The sequence below is a fragment of the Camellia sinensis genome, chromosome 7 (assembly GCF_055761805.1).
Source record: "Camellia sinensis isolate YWXY chromosome 7, ASM5576180v1, whole genome shotgun sequence".
Classification (NCBI taxonomy): domain Eukaryota; kingdom Viridiplantae; phylum Streptophyta; class Magnoliopsida; order Ericales; family Theaceae; genus Camellia; species Camellia sinensis.
In genome coordinates, this window is record NC_138967.1 from 188,481,031 (window position 1) to 188,504,110 (window position 23,080).

The window sequence follows — 23,080 nt, forward strand, 5'->3', positions numbered from 1 at the left end:
GGAATGTTAACATTGAGAATTTGACTATCTTTGAGAAATGTCTCTTGAGCAAGAAAATGTTTTCTTACTATTTACTCACAAGGTTTGGTTTGTTAAGGTTTTCGCACCTAAGTGTTGTCGTTTGGAACGTATTCCCTTAGTGAGTCACTTCCTTGGTAAGAGTGGCTTGACGGTTTGTAGTGAGAGCGGTTTTACTCCTAGTATTGGAGGGTGTTGGTGTTGTGTAATCAGTTGGCCTTGTGTTTTTTTTTTGGCGCATCCTTAATTTCGGGGACGAAATTCTTTAAGGGGGGAAGGTTATAGCGATCCCGGTTCTTTCTCCTTTGGTTGTAGTATCTGGACTTAGTTCCGTGGATTCCGGTTGTTGTTTTGAACTTGTTTCTGTCCTTCAATTCTTTAAATTTGAGTTATAGAATGTTTTGGACTTGTTCGTTCCAGGTTGGGTGTGATTGGGAGCAGGTGCTTGCTGCCCAGGTTTTTAGTCCTTCGCTCGAGCGAGAGGTTTGTCGCTCGAGCTAGCGTGGAGTTTTGTGTCTGGTGGGTCGAGCCAGGGTGGATTCGCTTGAGCGAGCGTTGCGTCTGGAACTAGGACCTGAACACTGGAATTCTTGGCTCGAGCGAGCTTGTCTTCGCTCGAGCGAGGCTATCGTATTTCAGTAGGCAGCAGCGGGGAAAAAGATCATTTTTCTCCCTCTTTCATTCTTGAAACCCTAGCAGCCGAGAGTCTCTCTCTCTAAACTTATTATCTCTCTAAATTTCATCTCCTTCTAGTACGAATCCATCCTAGGTCCTTTGTTAAAAAGGTAGAGGGTGTCGAGGGCTTCGTCTTAATCGGAAAAATTGTGAATTTGGAACACTTTGATTTCGGGTCATCATCTCCTTTTGAGTTCTCCTTTGAGGTAGGGATTCTCCTTGTTCTTTTTCAATACTACGTCTATAGATAGACATGTTGTAATTTTTGTATTGCATGAAAACCATTTTATTTTGGATTTTGGTATAAATTCATGAGGTTGAACTTTGGGTTAGTTGTTGGATTTAGATCTATTATCATTAGATGTGTTTTGGGGCTAATTGGGTGTTAATTAGCATGTTGTTGTTGTAAGGAGAGGAAACCCTAATATTTATTTGGTTTAATAACTCAATAGAGGGGTTTTGATCATTGGGTAAATACTTGGGTATTTTGGGTTTTGAATGAAGCCATTGTTGTTTGTTGTAGATGATTAAACCTTTTTATCCATATTGGGAGAAGGGGAGGGAAATCCTATTTTAGTGATTATAATTTAATTTGTATAATTAAATTGGAATGGCTTGGAGATGAATGTAGTAGATTAAAATGAGCTTTGGCTTATTTGTCATTGGATTTGATTTTGTGAAAAACAAAAGGAATAAAACCGGTTTTGAAAAATAAAGAGAGTTGGTTTTGTGAAATGGGAAAGATACTTTGAAATAAGTATGAATGTTGGATTGTTGTATCTTATACTACTATGTTAGTATTAGTGATAAGTTAATGATCTCATGATATTTGAGTTTGTTAATAGATGTACAATATACATGCATCTAGAGGTTCTGTCCTTGGTCATCGGTGGAGGATGACATGGTTGTGTTGAATTGTTGTGTATACATTACACCTATGTGTTTATCTACTTCAACTTGTTGTTAGATTCTTGTTGGTTATGTATATGCATTATACATGTTGGATATGCCTTGTTGCATGGTTGTTGTTGGCGTTCTATGCCGCGCTTATAATCAAAGGTACCGTTACCTTGCAGCTAGCGCCTGGAGAACTGTATGCGCTAATAATAGAAGGCACCATACCCTTCCAGCTAGCGCCTGGTAAACTGGTATTTTGGCTTACTACGCACATAGCTAGTAGAGCGAAGTTGGTTGTAGTTATTTCAGTATATCTTTGGCTTACTAAGCGCATAGCTAGTTGAGCAAAGTGGAATTGTTGTTGTTTAGTTGTAACTGAAAATATCATAGCTTTGATTGGTTCCAGTTCGGAGAACCGAGTTACACCATTGATTGATTGTATACATGTGGGTGGGTTGTAAATTTATATTTTTACAAGGTTATGCGTGTATAGGTATGATAGTAGTGGAAATGAACCAAAATGTCTTTTTTTGTCTTTTGGGAAGTGTGAAGGAGGATGAATGTTTTAACGATAAACATGATTTGAAAAGGTACATCTGTGTATGTATAGGAAGTGGAAGAGAGTATTGGGCTTAGTGAGAATATTTTCCTAAGTAATTGTTAATGTTATGAAAGAATGGGAATGGGGATTAATGAAAGGAATAAGGAAAGATGAATCGCTTATAGCGTTGAATGAAACGGTTGTTTTCAAGAAAAGTTTATATATATATATATATTTTGTATAAACTGTCATATTACTATTCTAGTACGAGAATGAGTGTGCATGATCATAGCTATCTGTAAGTTGTTATTGTTGAGGATCATGTTGAGATCTCTACTGGACTTTATGTTCATCCCACGTTGTTGAATCTTTTTCAGGTGTTTAGCAGGTTATGCTACAGGATTTGGATCTTCTTATTTGTTGGCCACGGGGCCTCTTTGTTGTTGGCGGAACACCATATGTGTAAAAGGGTTACACCCTTTCATTTGTTTACTTAAAGGTTGTAAGCCCAAGGGCAATTTATTGAGTATGTTCATGTAACATTTACTTTGCATACGAATGAGAGTATTTATATTCATTTCTACGGATTGAATGTATGAGTTTATTTCCGCATGTTATCTCTGAAATTGAATTAAGTTAATGAATTTGGTAATGGCTTCGAGTAATAAAAAGTGGGGCGTGACAGTCTCTCCCTGATTATTGTAGTATTCTCAAGTCTTTGTGGGATCAGCTACTGCGGCATCGACCTTTCACTAATGATGTGAACAAGCAGAATCAACATTGGGAGGAGTTTATGATGACTTCTTTACTTTCTGACCTAGATCCTGAGTTGCGAGGGTTCAAGGATCATATTCTTGCTAGTGAGACTCTACCTTCTGCTACCAATGCCTATTCGAGGCTGTTACGCTCTTCATTGGGACAAGCACAATCCACTTCTGAGTCCTCTACTTTATCATCTTTTGCATTGGTTTCTAGTAGTGGTGATCATAGGTCTACTCGCAGGGGTTTTCATGGTTCATCTGGTTCCCGAGGCTCTTATTCTGGTTCACGGGGTTCTCGTGGAGGTGGTTCTCGTAGTGGTGGCTCATGTGGTGGTTTCTGTAGTGGAGGTAGTAGTGGACCTGGTTCTTATACACGTGGTGATCACAAGTGTACTCATTGTGGCTCCCAAGGTCATACTGAACCTTGGTGTTGGCAAAAGTATGGAAAACCTGATCATGTCCATCAAGTTATAGATGTCCCACCCTCACAGTCTTCCTTGTTGTCCACTGGCTCGGATGCTTCTCTGGTTAATTCTCATGAGACACTCACTACTCAAATTAGTGAGCTTACTGTTCTTGTCCAGTCTCTCCAGCCTAGTCTACCTTCATCCTCTACTGCTACCATGGCTAGTTCAGGTAATATTGCATGTGTGGCTAAGTCCCCTCAGCCTTGGCCCCTACACTCTGGTGCTAGTTCCCATGTCTCTGGTAATTTCTCTCTTTTTGATACTCTTAGACCTGTTGATCATACAATTATACTTGCTGATGGATCTTCTCGACCTGTCTATGGTCAAGGTCCTCTTCATCCCTGTAACGGCCCAAAACGCATGTCACAATTATCCGTAATTAATTATGCGCTAATATGAATTAATTGGGGACTATCTATTTGAATTGGAAAAATATCTGTTGAGCCTACAACTTCGGGACTGAAATTGACGACCATAATGGGTTCGGAAAACGAAATTGAACACGCTTATATGTTACTGGGAATTTTTAGAGCCATTTGGAAAATTTAATTGAGAACTGATTTTTGTCTGATTCGCTAAGCCATGTTTGGCTCAAGTTTTTGGCACAATTATATATATGATGTATAGATAAAGATAAGGACCCTTGTTTGACTCAACAAAAGTGGAAAATATCTGAGAAAGAGAGAGAGAGGTCATGAGAAAGGGGGAACCAAAGGGAAGAAGAGGAAAGAAAGGGGAATCAAGCCTAAACTTCTCTAATTAATTAATTAAGGTAAGAATCTCTTTCTAATTTCTTGAAATAAGGTTGATTCACCCACGATCTTATGGTAAGTAAATGGAATGAAAGGGAAATTATGTATAATTGCTAGTATTGTGTTGTATTTAACCTAGGATGCATTTTTGAGCATACTTGGCATATTATTATGATTCATGTTTATACTTGTCATATTTGGGGAGGAAACTCCATGGACTTAAGAAATGATGCATTTGGGTTTTGTTTAGAAGTTTTGATGTTTAAGTTGAGTTGTTTTCAAGTGCTTGGGCCTTGTTTTCATAAATTTGATGTTGTTTTTGCAAAGGAGGGAGACCCACGGATTAGCAGAAAATGGGACTGGTTTTTCACCCAAACCGCTCGAGCGGCCTGAGCCACCGCTCGAGTGGCCAAATAGTGTTTTGGCTACTGCAGTTCCACCGCTCGTGCGGCCAAACAGTATTTTTTTTTCCAATTTTTCTCTTTTGACGTTTTCAGACTTCCAGGCCTTCATTTACTTGATTTTCACATGTCATTTGCATCATTTAGCATCTCATAAACATGAAATAAAGTAAAGAAAGAATAGAATGGCATTAACTAATTGATTCGATGGCAATATGTGTTAAGAAAGTGTGTTATAATGTTGGTATTTGTAGGTCAAAACTCGAAGACCGCGCAATCGGTTTTGGAAACCCACGATGAGTAACATTTCTGTAAAGTTATGTTGAAATAACTTATGTTTTCACTGGTATTGATACGCTATGTTTTCTCAAAGTGTTATCTGACTGTGTGAACGAATATCCTATTTGTGAATCTACTATGGCATCTACGGATAGTCCCAAGTCATGGGGGACGGCACATTAGTGCGGGTCCATGACATACACGTGATATGAGATCTCATTAGCCACTTCATTGTGGTGATATGTGTTAATCAGTAACCAGAACCGATTCTCTAGTCGGAAGACGATATGTGTTATATCCTGTGAGATGTACCATTATGTTATGTTCTGTTATGAATGATTTGTTTTACGTGTATCTTATATGTGGAATTCGTTCACTACCCTTTTACTTTAATGTTATTCACTGGGCTTTAGCTCACTGTTTTTATATATGTATTTATAAGTGAGCGTTCTGGGAGTCAAGCCTAGGTGGAGTCTTGAACCGAGCCGCCGTTTTGGAAGCCTACCAAGTGTTTTGGGTGCCTCCGAGTTGGGGTTAGGCCTAGAAGGCCGTTAGCAAGCTTTGTTTTGTGTTTGATATTTCGTTATGTGTTATGTAATGTAAGTGGGTAAATTAACATTTTTGGCATGTAAATATTTGTTCATATAAATGCACATCTCTTTGGACTTATCGTATTTTGTCTTTGCTTCCGCTAGCCCCGATTATTTACGTTTTGTACAGGAAGGCCTGTGGTAATCTTGGATTACTGGCCGGTTACGATGCCAAACTTTTAGGGGCGGGTTTGGGTCGTGACAATCCCACTCCATCCCTTTCCTTACCTTCTAGTCTTTATGTTCCTAAATTTCCATTTAATTTGCTTTCTGTTAGCCAATTGACTCAAGCTCTCCATTGTTCGATAACCTTTTATCCTACTTCATGTGTTTTGCAGGACCTCCAAACCAAGAGGATGATTGGTTCAGAGCATGAAAAGGATGGCTTATACTTTTTGGACACTGAGACCTCTCTTCATCCTCCATCTACTGTGTTGAGTGCTAGTGTATCTCCTCTTTAGTGGCATTTTCGCTTGGGTTATCTCTCCTTGGCTAAGCTCAAGTTAGTTGTTCCGGGTTTGAGTCATGTTTCTCAAATTGAATGTGAAGCCTGTCAATTTGGGAAGCATCACCGTAATTCTTTTCCTGGTCGTAGTGTTAGTCGTGTGTCTGAGTCGTTTGCTCTTGTCCATACAGATATTTGGGGTCTTTCTAGAACTCCCACTGTTAATGGGTTCTTTTATTTTGTTATTTTTGTGGATGATTACTCTCGGATGACTTGGTTATTTTTAATGAAATAAAGATCTGATTTGCCTTCCATCTTCTCTAAGTTTTATAATTAAATCTTTACTCAATTTGGCAAACGTATTAAGATATTTCGGTCTGATAATGCCTTAGAATATGTGCAATCTATTGTAACTACCTTTTGTGATACTCATGGTATTATCCAGCAAACTAGTTGTTCTCATACATCCCCTCAAAATGGTGTTGCAGAGTGGAAACACTGCCAGTTGTTAGATGTTGCTCGCACACTAATGTTTAATATGCATGTCCCCAAACAGTTTTGGGGCGATGCAGTTCTCACCGCTTGTTTGCTTATCAATCGCATGCCTAGGGTTGTACACACATCTCCTTATTCTCTGTTATATCCCACAACATATTCTTTTCCCTTGCTTCCTCGCATTTTTGGTTGTGTGGCCTTTGTCCATGTTCTTGACCCTGGTTTGGATAAGTTATCTCCTCGAGCATGCAAGTGTGTGTTCTTAGGTTATTCTCTCACTTAGAAAGGGTATCGATGTTATCATCTTGAGTCACGTCGCTACTTTGTCAGTGCTGATGTTACCTTTTTTTAGTCTATTCTGTTTTTTTCTTCCTCTAGGCAACAGTTATCTATTGATCTTCTCTCTTCACGTGAGGGGGAGCCAGCCTCTCTCACTCCTACTCTTCCCTCTTATGCTCCTTCCATATCCACTCCTATATCCTCTCCATCTCCTCTCGGTTCTACTCCTCCTTTGCAGGTTTATCAACGGTCTCAAGCTCGTCGCATTATGTCTTATGGCCCGACCAGTTCATCTCCATCATCTGAAGCCCCTGTTCCACCTGCTGATATGCCATCTGATGACCTTCCTATTGCACTCCGCAAAGGTAAACGAACTTGCACTCAACATCCTATTGCTCATTTCGTTTCTTATGATCGCCTCTCTCCTGGTCTTCACTCTTTTGCTTGTAGCTTGTCCAGTATTTCCATTCCCCGTACCTATCAGCAAGCTATGTCCATCTATGGTTGGAAGCATGCCATGGATGAGGAAATGCATGCTCTTCATCGGAATCAGACGTGGGAACTTACCCCTATGTCGTCTGGCAAATCTATTGTGGGTTGTCGTTGGATTTAAGTATCTTCTTGATGGAACTGTTGAGCGACTTAAAGCTCGCTTGGTAGCTAAAGGCTACACCCAGACCTATGGTGTTGATTACTTGGAGACCTTCTCTCCTGTGGCTCGTCTTAACTCTATTCGGATTCTTCTATCTGTTGTAGTTAATCGGTCTTGGCCGTTATATCAAATTGATATCAAGAATGCCTTTCTTCATGGAGATCTCCAAAAGGAGGTCTATATGGATCAGCCCCCTAGCTATGTTGTTCCCGGCCAAGAGCATCTTGTTTGTCGATTGCGGAAGGCCTTGTATGGTCTTAAGCAATCCCCTCGTGCCTGGTTTGATCGCTTCAGTGTTGTTATGCTTGCCTATGGATTTCACCGTTCCACCTTTGATCACTCTATTTTTGTTCGCCACTCATCTACTAGGAGTATTGTTCTTATTCTTTACGTGGATGACATTATCATTTCAGGGAGTGACTCCAATGGTATTACTGATTTGAAGCAGTATTTGGAACAACAATTTCACACCAAAGACTTGGGCCATCTTCGGTATTTTCTTGGGATTGAAGTTGCCCCCTCTTCTCAGGGCTTGTTTCTTTCTCAACGGAAGTATGTTCTTGATCTTCTTACTGAGACTGGCCTCTTAGGCACTCGCCCCAGTGATACTCCCATAGATTCTAGTGTCAAGCTTGATGGTGACACTGGAGACTAATTTCCCGATATTGGTTATTATTGTCGGTTGGTTGGGAAGTTAATATATCTCACTGTCACTCGTCCAGATATTACCTATGCCGTGGATGTGGTCAGTCAGTTTATGCATGCTCCCCGCCAACCCCATTTTGTGGCTGTGTCATATCTTGCAATACTTGAAACATGCTCTAGGTCGGGGTTTGCTCTATTGCCCATCTTCCTCTTTGTCTGTCGCTGGCTTTAGTGATGCTGATTGGGCTAGTAATAAGACTGACCGCCGTTCCACCTCGGCCTATTGTACTTTTGTTAGTGGTAATCTTGTGTAGACACCCTATTTTTGACCAACCTTAAGACTCAGATGTCATCGATTGAGCGCTCGGTGATGGTGCATGTGGTGCTCGTTTTGAGTTTTCGAAGGTTTGGCTGAGAGCCTTGCCTCCGGGCCTCTGAACCTTTTGTGCTTCGGCTCGGTTTGTGGACCGAACCTTGTTTTCTCTTCCTGGAGGAAGGGAGAGGTCTTGTAGACCATCTCTTTGTGGTCGTAGACCACTTTTTGTGGTCGTAGGCCACTTTTTCCGTTTTGAGACTAGTTTTCGGTTTTTGGAGCCTTCGGCGCCGCGCCTTGTCTCGGAACCGCTTAATGTTCTCTGTTTGGCGTGGTTTTTGAACCACACCTTGTTGCCTCTGCCTAGAGAGACACTGTGGTCCGGGAGACCACTTTTGTGGTCGTATACCACTTTTGATGCCCGTAGACTAGTTTTCGAGGCTTTTGGCCGCGTGCCTTGCCTCCCGAACTTTCGTCTTGCATCCGTTTTGGTTTGTTTTTTGTACAAAACTTGTTTTCCTTGTTTGAAAGGTTATACAAGGGTGGGAGATCAGTTTTTCTCCTTAGAGACCACTTTTCCTTCTGTCAACCAGTTTTCTGGTCGGATAACTAGCTTTCTTGGTCTTTGGACCACCTTTTCTGGTCGATTACCACACCACCACCGTGCTTTCAGTGTGTAGACTTCTCCTACCCATGGCCGACCAGTTTTTGTTGTGGGAGACCACTTATAGTGGTCGACCAACCACTTTAAGTAGTTGGCCGACCACTTCAAGTGGTCGACTGCTTTTTGTCACTTTTTTGGAGATATTTTCTTCCAACTGACACAGCTGGAAGACACTGAAACCATCCTCCATACACGTGTATAGAGGGATGGCCTTGAACCTTAGCTTCTTCAAGAAGCTTTGCTTTTGGTTCTCTATAAGAGAGAACCCCCTCCTCTCTCCTTTAGGTTCAGAAATTGGTGGTTTGAGTTATACATACACATTTGTATCTATATCTCTCTTTTGCTCTTGTTTTGTGCCTTAAAGTGTCATTTTGTCTCACTTTTGTACACAAACACACACTCAAACACCATACTCTTGGAGCTGAGGTCCCTTGAAGTTGTTTTTGGAGTTCTGAGACTGGTTTGAGCTCAAAGAAGCTGCTGGAGTTGCAGCTTTGAAGGAGGTCTTCAAGGGTGAGTTTCTAACCTTTAAATCCCCCATTTTTGCTTAAGCTTTTAGCCCTACTTGCATGTTGATTTAAGCTTAACTTTCTACTGGAAAAAGTTCTGTTTTTGCATGCTTAAAATGTTTGTTTAAGGTCACTTTTTCGTTGGGGGTGATCTATCCCCTCTTAGGCCTTGTTAGGCCTTATTTTGAGCCATCCCTTTTGGCTTTTGTTGTAGCCTTTGCATGACCTTTCTACCACTGGAAAGGTGGTTTTGGAGTCCCAAATAGGAGAGGGTCATCCCCTCTCCTTGTGTCTTGTATACTTGCCATATATGCCTCATGTTTGAGCATGTTTATTAAGCTTGTGTTGGCTTGTTCTTAGCATGTATTCGGGGTTATTTTGAGATGGCATGCCACTATTTTTGGTTGTCTTGATCATCCCTTGCATGCATAATACACTTGTAGTGTAAATCTTACAAACTAGTCTTGTATGCTTCATGAAGTAGCATGTCATTCTAGCTTATTTTGAATCCATTTCAATATGTTCTTGGTGTTGTTTTACCATGATATACCTCTGTCAAGGTTTGGTTTAATAGCCCTATGCATGCTCCATGCACTTGTAGTGCATTTCCATGAAGTAGCCTAATGTGTCTCATGCTTTAACATGTCATTTTAGCATGCTTTTGGCTTAACTTCAAGAAGACTTTGTTCATGTTTTAGCATGTTTAAGGTCTGATTTATGTTGTCTTGGTCATGCATGCCATGCTTTGTATAGCTATAATGCATTCTAGCTTGTTAGCTTTGTGTATCAAGTTCACTAGCATGCATTACTTGGTCTATTTCAATGTTTTGGCATCTTTCGTTATGTTATTTCAGTCCATGTAGTGTGGTCATACACTTACATTTGTCACTTATTCAATGCGTTGGATGGTTGGTCCTTTATGCCTTAACATGGGTCGTTGTGTATGCCTTCATGCCTAAGCTTGCGAGCTATCATTTCAATGTATTTTTGGGGTTATTTTGCCATGACATAACTCTGATTTTTATTAGTTGAGTCATCCCACGCTTGGTCTTAATAGGTGTAATGTAATCCACCTTATTTGCCTTGTATGCATCATGCCTCATGCTTTCCATGCTAGCTTATTTTGGCTTCCTTCCATACATGTTTTAAACTCATTTTGACATGCTCTAAGACCATTTTGGGTTGCCTCGACCATATGTTTCTTGCTTTGTATAGCTGTAGTGCAATTGGCCTTTCTAGCTTTGTGTTTTGATGCCTCATGCATGTTATCTTTGAGCTATTTGGATGATTTGGCATCATTTAATACTTGATTTCAGAGCATGTGCCATTGCCATATTCCCACTTCATTCATGCTTTAAGTGCCTTTAAGTGTTATGCATTGTTGCCTAGTTTATGGCTTAGTGTGTATGCTTGCATGCCTAGGCCTTTGAGTCTTCATCTCAGCATATTTTGGTCTTTGTTAAGACCTATTTGAACTCTGTCCATGCTTAGTTCATGCATTTGTGCCTTGTATTGTATGCCCCCCTTTGTAGTCCTCTTTAATAGCTTCATGCTTTAAGGACCCTGCCATGCCAAACTTGTGTTGTTTGAATGATTTGGCATCATTTCTTGCTTAATCTCAGTGCACTTAGTGTTATTACACTTCCATGATTTTCACTCTTTAAGTGCTCTTGAGAGTTGCACCTTAGTGCCTTAATTGGTGAGCTAATTGGCATGCATGTTTGCATGTGTTTTCGGTACCTTCATTTTAGCATTATGACCACTGATTTGGGCATGGCTGAGGTCTGTCCATTTTAGTTTAAGTCCATTTAGCATGTTTATTTACATGTTGTTTGCATGCTTATTGTTCATTGCATTGAGTATGCCATCATACTTTGCATTGTGTATGCCATGTGGTTATTTGCATTGTGTATGCCAAGTTGTTTCGTTGCATTGAGTATGCATGTCCCTAACATTGCTAAGTTGCCCTTGTTGCATTGCATTGTGCATGCATGCATTAGCATTGTTCGCATGTTACTTGTTGCTTGCATTGTTGTTTGGAATAGGTGTTAGTCCAAACTCGAGGAACGAGGAACATTTCATACTTGAAGTGATGAAACGTGCCTCAATTCTCGGTCGCTGACGCTCTTGATCAAGCATGATAGAGTTTTAGGCCTTATGTGTTTACTCGTGTATTCATTTCATATTGAATTGTACAATTGGACTTCTCGGCCATCATGCATCGAGATGCGTGATTGGTGGCCCGAGGGTCGAGAACCACACTCCCTTAAGTTCATGACATGATAGGGAAGGTGGTTGTGCACACATACCTTGCAAACACATTGCCATGCCCTTTCTTGCTCTCTGTTGCAGCAAACTGGAATTCAGCAGCAACAACTGGTCGGTCGACCAGTATTACTAGCTGGCCGACCACTTTTTCTGGTTTTTCAGCACAAAAAGTGGTCGGCAGGTGGCCTCCCTCCCCAGTAACTGGTCGGCAGCATCCCTAGAGGTCTCCTGGATGGAGTTCAAGCTTTCTGGAGCTTTGTGCAAGGTTCTAAAAATAATTGCAAACAGAGGCAACTTGGGGCATCGCGATGGATTTCCGAACAAAGCGACCGAGCATGCATCAAGTCTTCTCCCTCTGAGAACCTCCTGTTTTATTGCTTTACTTAGCTTCTGTACCTTTAATAGTTAATGCATGTAGCTATTTCAATTCATTTTGTAATAATTAGTTTAATTAGCTTAGATTAACTAGTTAGCTTCTTATTCGGTCCCTCCGTCGAGAGGGCGTATTGTTGTAATAAGCGTGCGTGTGTGTGATGCATGTCTTCCAACCCCCATTTCTTTCTCCCTTTTACTTAACCGCTTACGATGGTTAGTTTTAGGACATATTTCGATTAGCATCCTTATGCTTTGCATGCGTGCATCATTCATCTGTTTTGCATGCACCAGGCTCGGCGCATCATACTAACTACATTGTATTTCAATTCCTACTTGAATACATGTACCAAGTTGCATTTCATATGCTATCTTAGAATAGCTGAGCCTATTTCTAATTGCATGTCGCATGTGTTGCATTAACAATCTTAACATGAACTAGGATCATGCATGATTTCTAACTAATTCTTTGTTTTGGCTCGGAGTATATTGTGAGTGTTTACGCTTTAACATACTGCATGTGTGCTAATGTTACCATGAAAGCATGCTTGCCATGAGGCTAACTGCTTATTTGATATAACTGTCTGAATGCCTGTGGGTGAATGTTGGATTACTTGAATTGGAACAATTCATCGAAATCCATGATTTAGCCTACTTGTGAGTAGCAAACTTCAAACCCATTTTCAAACAAACGAACATGCAATGTTTTGTTCCAACTTAGACGATCTATTCTATACTTATATATTGTGCGCATCACATAGTAATTCTAGGTTAATAACCGGAATAAAAACACATGTATTTTCAAAAACAAGATATCATGTTAGTAAAGGCCGATCTTTGATCGGGCAAGCGGGGGTGCTCATTGCATGACCTTCCCCTCTCATACCCAAGTTCCCGAACCGAGACAACTTTGGTGATGACGAACACGTGGTCTTAGGCACGAGTCAGGATTTCCTAAATTTTCCAAAATAAAACATTTAGGTGGCGACTCTGTATCTGGCAAAGCAGTCCATGTTTGGCACTTCTTTATTAAAATCAGTTTTCCAAAACGATTTGCCGGATCTAAACTCTTTGGTGATTTATCGGTCTCATATCGCACATTGTGAGACTAGATTCAGAACCGTGACACGAGTCCGAACTTGTAGTAGCTAGAGAGCAAACGAATTTCGCGCCTTCGCAGCGCGGAGCTCGGGAGTCCTCGGGCACGTCTACATCTTGTTACTTGGCGTAGCAAGAAACAGACTGTTGTTTCTTGTTCTAGTGTCGAGGCTAAGTATCGTGCCATAGCCCATACTGCTTCTGAGATGCTTTGAGTTCAGTCTCTTCTCCAAGATTTTGGCTTTTCTGTTCCCATTCCTATGAGCATGTCTTGTGACAATCAAGCTGCTATCTTCATTGCCAATAATCCCGTGTTTCATGAACGCACCAAACATATCGAAGTTGATTGCCATTTTATTCGTGATCTCTTACTCCGCAAGTAACTTGTGACTCCTTATGTTCGTTCTGCCGATCAATTAAGTGATATTCTAACCAAGTCTTTGGCTCGGCCTTCGTTTCATCGTTTATCCATCAACCTGGCCATGTTCGATCTCTGTGCTCTAGCTTGAGGGGGAGTGTTAGAATACTTATTTTTGTTCTTTTGTTCTCTTGTTAATATTTACTTAAGTTGAGGGTACGATGGTCATATTGCTATGTTAGGGTTTGTATATACATTTGACTAATATAAAGTTGAGGCACAATGATTATTCAATATATATAAAATTTCTCTTTCTTCTTCTTCTTCTTCTTCTTCTTCTTCTTCCTCCTCCTAAATCCCAATCCTAAATTCCTTCATTTTACATTCTAACTTATAGGATTGCAAATTAGACACTTACATGAAGACTCAAACATATGACATATATCTACTGATAAATGTGGGTGAATCATTCAAAGGAGAGAGAGAGAAAAAGAAAGTGAAGGAGAGCATGTTGGTTCCATCAAGAGAAATATAATAACTATTGACCTGCTTTATGTAGATACTTTTCCCTAAATAATTAGGGCCAGTGATGATATTAATCCTTCCTGAAGAGTTTAACAAGAATAACTAGTATATTTGAATGAGAAAAGACTTTATTGATGAGTGGAGTAAGAAACCAATATACTTAGAGATGTTTAACTACAAATACCATCATCTTGAATCTTTGTATCATTGGGAATGAAAGTATCTACAGTCATTTCCTAGAAAACATGTCTGAATTAACTACTTGTTAGGATTCCCTTGGTGGATGCCCAATTTTTTCTCTAATCTATTATAATATGACCTTGCAAATAAAATCATTGACATATTGTAGACTATACTAGACAACCTAACCTTCCATTCTGCATATCAAGCAAGTCTTCTATAGTCAAAGTTGGCCTCACATAATTGTTTTGACGAGCAACCAATGCCAGTGATAAAAAGCTGGGTGACAACATGAAAAAATACAGTGAGGAATTTTACTTTTCCTTTTTTTTTTTTTTTATGAAAAGTGAAAAAATATAGTGAGGAAATATATGTCATAAAAAAAAGAAAAAGAAAAAAGAAGACATGAAAACCTAACAAGATATTGCAATGCAAATAAAATAGATGTTACTAAATTACCGGTCAAGTTCAGCTGCAAAATTCACAGCCTTGAGAAGATGTGCTGAGAATAGAAGAATTTGTGACACCAAGTCCCTCGTAATTGCCCTCTTCATGTCTTCAAAAAGGAATGGAAGATAAGACATTAATCTGTTTTTAATTTTTTTTAAAAAGCATCATTGAATCACTTACAAGTACACTGTTGGGGCTACATTAAGTTTATCAATGATTTGGTATAAATCCACATTATTTTTATTTTAATCATAGGTTCCAAAGTTGACTTTTTCAAACTTGCAATGTGTTTTATAAGCATTTAAGCAATGAACACGTGTTTCCCTCAAGTGTCCAAAGCATGTCTGGTTCCACAAAATAATAATAATAAGACACGTTTGGACACATGTTGGGGGTGTCCAATGAGTGTCAATGTTCAATATGCTGTCAGATGCAAACATGGCACTTTTTTTTAAGTAATGTATGTGCTTCTTGGCCAAGCAGTTTAGAAATTGTCATCTGGAATAAAAACACATGGCAGAAGAGTGAATTAGACTACAGACCTAGGATTTTGTGATATATATCCCCAAGAAGGTTGTCCAATTCTTGTGTCTTCGAGGTGCGATAGAAAAAAATTTTCATGTCTCCATCTTCATCTGAGAACTACATTTGGTGGCACATTTTCTAGTATGAATGAAAATATACAAATTAATTGCATAAACTACTAATTCCAATTTAGGTCATTGATTGACTTACAGCAAATTCAAAATCTTGAAGATTTTCTAGTGTGGTTTCATCAAGTTTTTCTTCGAAAACACACATCAAGTAACCTACATTTAAACAAAAAAGCCATAGCATCAATCAATGTACTAGAGCTTAAAATCAATAACCGACATAGCAATCCCAATTGGCATACTTTAAAAAAAGAAAATGAAAACGAAAAGAATCATAGAAAGTGTTCTTCGGATTAAGAATATTACAAGAAAACTCTTGTTAAAGCGAGATTCTCATGATCTTTTAAAAGGAAATGTCATGTAATTTATCATGTCCATGTGTATCGTAGTCTAGTGATTCTAGGACAATTTCAAGATGGATAATAAAATCTAAATTAAAATTTTCAAGTTAATGTAAAGAAGATTACTTTCTATAGTTTTTATTATTATTATTATTTTGCTCTTATATGTTGCCTGTTTGGTCATGCGCCACAAGTTTTTACAGTTGGAAGACCTCTGTGAATGGATGAAAGAAAATAAAGAATAGAAGAAACTAATGTTGGATGGATCGAACCTGTTCCTCATCAAGAAATCTTCAATCCATATGAAGATGGGATCATTCATTCAATATCTAATAATTTTTAAAATTGGTATTGAAACGGAGACCAACCTATTTGATGTAGGTAAGCAATACAAGGAAGAAACTTGTCTCCAGACATAATAGGAAGCCTAGCAAGTTCCAATGATGACACCTGTAAAGCAATTGTGTTATCAAAATATGTGAACTCCATATCAAATTCATTTCTGAATTTGGTCTGAAAAGAAAATAAAAACAAGCACCTCTTCCAAAAATTCTGTCAATTCCTCATATATTTGTCTCAGCTCATCCAACTGCAATTCAACATGGTGGACTGATTTGTCAAAAGTGGGGTTGGGGGGGGGGGGGGAAGAGGAATAGTTGCAGATATTAAGAAAACTAGCAGTAAGAATACGACGGACCTTGTATCATGACTCATGAATTTTATATAACAACAAACTCAATCATTTCACTACTAATCTTGTTATTTGAAGATTTTATAAAGAAGGCAGTGGATAAAGTAGGTGGCTAAGGCACAAGGTAAACAAATTAAAATTTTCTAATTCATAATTGCAATATATAATCCTACCCCATTTGATGGGACTTAAGGCTAGGCTTGGTTTGGTTTGGTTTAAAATTGCAATAAATAAGAGAATACAGTACTATAGAAAATGCCTAAAGGCTTTAAATTTATGAAATAAGATAAGATCACCAATAGGAAAGATGTATTACCTCGTCACAGAACCCTTCTTTCACTATTGTCCCATAACCCTTGTCTTTACTTCTACTTGCATCAATAACACCAATCACCTACACAACACAACACAAGCATACACACAAGAAAATTACTCAAAACGTAATAAAGAAAGAAGCAAGTAGACAATTGAAGAAAAATGAATAAAGAAGAAACTAGTAAAAAACAAAGAGATTAATAAAATCAATGAATCAATGATTACAGAAATGCAATACTTCACATTGAAAGCCCTTTTCAACTGCACTTGCAAGGTCACCTGTAATTCTTGCATTGCAAAAAAAACTGCAACAATAGCTTCAACTAAATGATTCCCACTTGGGCAAGGGATGTGGAGTGCGGATGTTAGGTTTAACATCTTGGCAGAAAAAAGGAAAGGGAGGTTGGGAGGCTGAAACAAGTGACAGAGATGTAGAAAATAAATAAGAAAGGGTGACCCAGTGCACAAGGGCCTCGCTAAAGTGGGGCCTGGGGAGGGCAAGATGTAGATAACAAATATAAGGCTTTATGTATCATTTAGCTTCATCTAATATTCATCCCTTTTTGTTTGTCTTAGCCACTCCACTAGTTTACATCAGAACTAAAGAAAGTTAAGAAAAGATTTGAACCAAATCAACAACATAGTCATTGGTTACACTGGCAACCAAGCCTTATTTCGTCATTTTCAGACCTTGTTCTAGAATAATAAAATATATATATATATATATTGTTCTCAATCTACAAGTTTCTCCAATACAATAATTTCCTCTCTTTTGCGCTTTTTTTTTTCCCCCTTTTCTTTTAAATGAGCATACAGCTTTGAATAAGGCTCTCACAAATAATTAGGGATAAAATATCAAAAGCTTAGTTTCAAGCAAGAGTTCTAATGTTACTAGACTAAAAGTCCTTTAGACAGACACAAACAGAACTTTGAGCACACGTGAAGGTGTGTGGCCAGTAGAGCAGAGCGGGATACATTTTCAGGCATCTTATTGAAGTCATTGGCTAACCCTAGATTGAAGGACAGAACTTCCTGATCTCGGAACTTTGTGGAATCTTAGCAAAGTACATACAAAGTAGCCTAATGAAATATTAAGGTCTATGGATAAACTAACCAATTCATATACATAAGCCAAGTCTGTTGAAATGCATGATTCAGCCTGTGACAAATTTAAACACATGAACAAGAGATTGTGAGTATATGTCACACAAATTTAGAAAGAATTAGTTGAACTAATAGTTTTCATACCTTTTGAACAATGCCCAAATTCAAATATTTCATTTGCTCTCAAAGACTTCTAGAAATGCCAACTTCAAATATCTTGTTCACATGTAGGAGTGAACAGATGCTCTATAAGAGAAAGTGTAAAATGGATTATTGTAACAACTGTACACGGAACAAATACCATGAAAGTGGGAATTTTACCTTCAGAAAAGCTGTCCAATCGCCAGTTGTACATGCAGAACTTGGGGAGTTGAATTTCTTCCAGAAGCAAAAGCAAAAGATTCATAAATTTTAGAATTTGATTAAATAAAGATTCATAAAAGAAACATAATAAAAAAATTTTTTGTGCCCATCATTTTGAACCACATAATAATAAGAAGTGTTCAAAATAACTAGTGGCAATGTGCTACAACTACAAATTTCAGGCAAAATCTCCATTTAAAAAATGACTCTTTTCAGCAAAGCAAAAAAAGGGGTTGTGTGAAGTCATTAAACTAATTTAAAGGTTTGCACTTTTGCAAACCTTTAAATCAGATAGAAATAGTTAATATATTGAAAGTGTGAAAAATTGCTGAGTTTCCAGCCACTAATTCATGTCTGCAGTTACTAATTGAAAAAGAAAGTTTAAATTCTTTATTTTGGAAATAATACAAATGTAGGATATAGATAGAAGAAAGAGCATAGATAAGATATTAGTGCACCTTGAGTATGTGGGGGATATCCTTGACCGACTTCAGGGTTTCCCGTAAAGAAGCCAACAGTTCTTCAAAACAAAGGAAGAATGATATCTTCATTCTGTTAAAGTATATGAATTTTTGGCAAGGTAGATTGAGGATACAGAATTCAAATGCAGGGGAATCCATTTCTTAGTTCATGTTTAGTTATGTAATCACCTTTCATGGAATAGTTAGAAATGTGGATTTCTAAATTTCATGCTCAGGGCTTGATTTCAGCCAAACCTCATCTTACAATGCTTTCAGGTTAACTATGTCATGTTCTAGGATTTCAAACTAGTCATTTAGTCCTGATAACATTAAAGTAATCTTGAGGGGATGAAAGGATACAACATTAAGACGACTATTAAGGTCATCAAGATCTAGTACAGGCCTCAGGAACCAGCTCCTAGTGCAAAGTAAACCATCATCTAGGGGTCTTGGGTTAAAATGGTTAGAAGTAGTAGAACAGTAAATTTCTCAATTTGAATTTACCTCAAGAGACATCTACCCATTGGCGTTACACAATGAAATAAGCACAACTAATTTATTCCAAATCCAAAAGATACTGCAGAATTGAAAAGCAAATGGCTTTTGCATACCTTATTCATCATCCCAAACACAGAGAACCTGCAATTCAAGAATATCAACAAACATTTGTAATCAACAAAAACATCAAGAGTTGTTTAAGCATTTACCCTTCTTTTGCTCTGCCAATGCCCATATGGCTTGGATGTTTGTCTATTTGAAATATTTGCAATGCCTCATGAGCAGCCGCATCAACTTTAAGAAACTTGTTTCTAGATTTTTTTTGTGAAGTCTTACATGTATTAAAGGGCTTGAATTTATAGACTTATTTAACTTGGAGATTTTAGAATGAAAGACATGTAGGAAGATACAGAGAAATCTTCGTAACAGAGTCGATTGTAATTGATGCACTCCCACATTCTTTTTGTTCAATTGTATCTACGATCCTTTCATTCTCCAATATGGCCAGAAGCCCTCCACTCACATGAACTTGGACATCACTTCTGATGTCCATCATAGAACTCAGTTGTAGACAAAGCAAAAGGTACTTTAAATAGGTATCAGGGAAAACAAATCTATACTGCATTAAAGGTTATCTTATCACGTCTAGAAATTTTGGGTCAATGTCACACCCCCAAAAAAATAAAGGAAGTGAAGAGAGAAACATGGATAAAGAACAAGAATCTAATGTTATTGAATTAGTTATTATTTTGTCGGGTGAAGACTAAAGAAGAGAACTTGAAGGCCACAGTAAATAAATTTCAAAAAAGAAAAGCGTGTCCAGTGAGCCACAACCATGGACTTACATTAACTATCAAACTGAAATTGAAATAGATTATAACACCAGCAATGTAATTAAACATCAAAGAGAGTGAGAGATAGAGCCACAATTGACATATAACGTATCACTATCTGAAGCATGATGCATGTAAAAGCACATGATGATTTCTCTTACAACTGTTCTCACTATGAGCATAGCTCTATCATACGCGTGGAGTTATTTTGTTTCCTAAAGGCATCGCAGACAGAAAGTATAACACCAAGCCTTTTTATCACACAATCATGATTTGAACATAACTACACAATTTTGAAAGTTCTATGAAATACATAGCATCATTACACAAAAGTTAGATGCGCAAGTTTTTAATGTACAAAACAAATTCTCTCCTTGATGCTTAACCCATCATCCATCCCTGTTACTCGAAGGTATATCAATCTGTCAATTTAAGAAAAAGCAAAATAATAAGAAAGGAAAGGGAATTTTTGGGGATGGGGACACAGATAGGGGAGAAAGCATCTTATATAAATATCTGGGTGTGTATATACCAAAATTGATTTCATGTGTGACATATTTAACCATCTCAATGCAGTGTCAACAATACCATGAATGGACATAAACTAATATGGTGCTTTGAAGCAACATGAAAAAAATACAGAACCAACCTAAACTCTTCCATTGAACAAAACACTCATGTTATATAGATCCATGAACCCATCACAATGGATTTAATCTATGTGCAGAAAGATGCTATGCCCATATCCACTAAAATTTTATGACAGACCTTCACCATCTATGATTTGAAGGGGCAATTGGTTCTTGGTCTATCAGAAATCTTGCCAGAACTAGCTAGTTTCATGATAGTAAGTAAAGAATCTTGTATAAATGGAAACTGTAGAAAAATAGCTGATAGTTTAGGGAAAGAGACATGTTAGATCTCTCAGTCAAGCCTGCTAAGAATATTATGTGTTAGCAGGTATTTTAATATTATAATGTATTATAGGTTGGTTTTCTTTTCTTTTCTTTTCTTTCAAGTTAAGCCTTCCAAGTCGTTGTAACGCCCTCAAAATAAACCCATTATATATATGTCATTGACATGCACTATTTAAAGGAAACAATTCATTAATTCATTCATCAGAGTATTACTAAATAAAAGCATTACATGTAACATCGAATAAAATGCCCTACAGGCTTACATCTTTCCAAGCCAACACTTGGATACAAAAAGATGAGTTCTAACTCAATACAAGAAAAGCCCTTGGCTTGGATGTTTACATGTACTAATAAATAAAGACAATTAACTAAAGATAGTCTTCGAAATCCAAGTCCCTTCCAAGCTAAGTCCTTAGAGGTAGCTTATCACCTGAACCTGAAAATGATGTTCCCATATAGGGTGAGCCACAGCCCAGTAGAAAAATACTAAACCACATATAAGCAATGAATAAAGCAATAGCATTCAACAGATGGTTAACCAAGATAATCAATTACTCCATTTTACAGTCTCATGACACTATTGTCTAAGACACGTTTTACTTTCCAACTTTATCATCATGGCTCAGAACCTGGCCAAACTTACCACAGTGAATTATATATATCATATTCACATTCCTCCAATATCAACAAATAAATGAGACTCAAGCTCAAATCAAAACACTTCATACTTCCAGTTTGATACACATTTTAGTACTGTATCATTAAAACACTTCAATATAGATAAGCACACATAACAGTGATGCTAATGGAGTCCATCCCCTATCTCCTCCCAAACAAAATCCTGTTTAGAGATCTTCCCCTAAACCGTGGAGTACATCCCCTATCTCCTCCCACACAAAACAAAGTATGTAAACACATAACATATACATCACACAATCAATACACATAATGTCTGCATTAATTCAACAGTCAAAATTAATGACTCAACTAATGTGATTAGTTTCAGTTATACCTAATCCACATGCATTGTCTACAACAATCACGACTATCCTCCACCGATAGCCCAAAACAGTTATTTCTAAACTTGGAAATAAATATATCAACAATTCCATAGGCGAGTGATTTGAATTATCCAACTACACCATTTAATCAATAAATTCCCCAATTCCCTTAAATTAATTATACAAATTAATTAATTAATACAACTAGGGTTTTCCCCAAAATTACCAAAGTGCCCCCAACATATCAAAATACTAAAACTTAGAACAAAACTTATAAGATGGAGTAGGAAATCCCTACCTCGAAGACAACAACCCAAATGGAGAAGACAGAGATGATATCCAAATACCAAAGTGCTCCAAATCGCCAACTATTCAGATTAAATGGAAGCCCTCGACTCACTCTATCTTTTTAATGAAGGATCTAGGGTAGAAACACACCCTAAGTAGATCAATCCTAAGAGAGAAGGTGTGTAGAGGGAGAGAGAACTCGAAACTAGGGTTTTGGAATATGAAAGTGCAAGAAAAACAGATCTGAAACACGCTGCTGCCTATTTAAACCTGACAGGCTCGCTCGAGCGAATACTTGGTCGCTCGAGCGACCAGACACAGAAAATCTACGCTCGAGCCAAGGGAGCCTTGCTCGAGCCAACAACACAAAAGCTCGCTCGAGCGAAAGAAGACTCGATCGAGCGAAGAACTCAAACCCACAGGTCTGCAATCAGACACACGCTTGAGCTAAGGAACTATCGCTCGAGCGAAGAACGAACTAACTCGCTCGAGCGAAGAAAAGCTCGCTCGAGCCAAAAACCTCAGCTCTCAGGTCTAACTCAAAACGCAACCCTCGCTCGATCGAAGCTATCCTGGCTCGAGCGAAGGACCAAAACAAAGAGATCGCTCGAGCGAAGAACTTCTCGCTCGAGCGAAGAGTCAAAATTCTGGGCAGCAACACTGGATTTCTAAACCCAACCAACCTGAAACAAACCTGCCCAACACATCCTATAATTCCAAATGAGAAAATAAGGGACAACAACAACAATTATACAATGACAGAATCTACGGAACCTAAGTCCGGATACCATAATCAAATGGGAAAAGACCGGGGTCGCTATAGTCCTTGTCAAGTCTTGGTCTTAGTCTCCCCATTCTTATCCTTTCAAGTCTTCTCCAAGTCTTCGCCAAGACTTATCCTCGTCAAGTCTTCTCCAAGTCTTTATCCTTTTCTTTATCACCAAAAAAAACCTTCCAAGCCTTATCTTCTATATATATTGA

General features: G+C 38.3%; 1 protein-coding gene and 1 pseudogene across 2 annotated transcripts in view; both read right to left on the minus strand.

Moving 5' to 3' along the window:
* The window catches only part of LOC114280988 (protein NLP6-like), an 89,114-nt gene that overhangs the window by 33,749 nt on the left and 32,285 nt on the right, over positions 1–23,080 (minus strand). The window lies entirely within an intron of this gene.
* Positions 1–23,080, minus strand: part of LOC114282148 (DNA mismatch repair protein MSH5-like) — a 49,423-nt pseudogene that overhangs the window by 10,023 nt on the left and 16,320 nt on the right.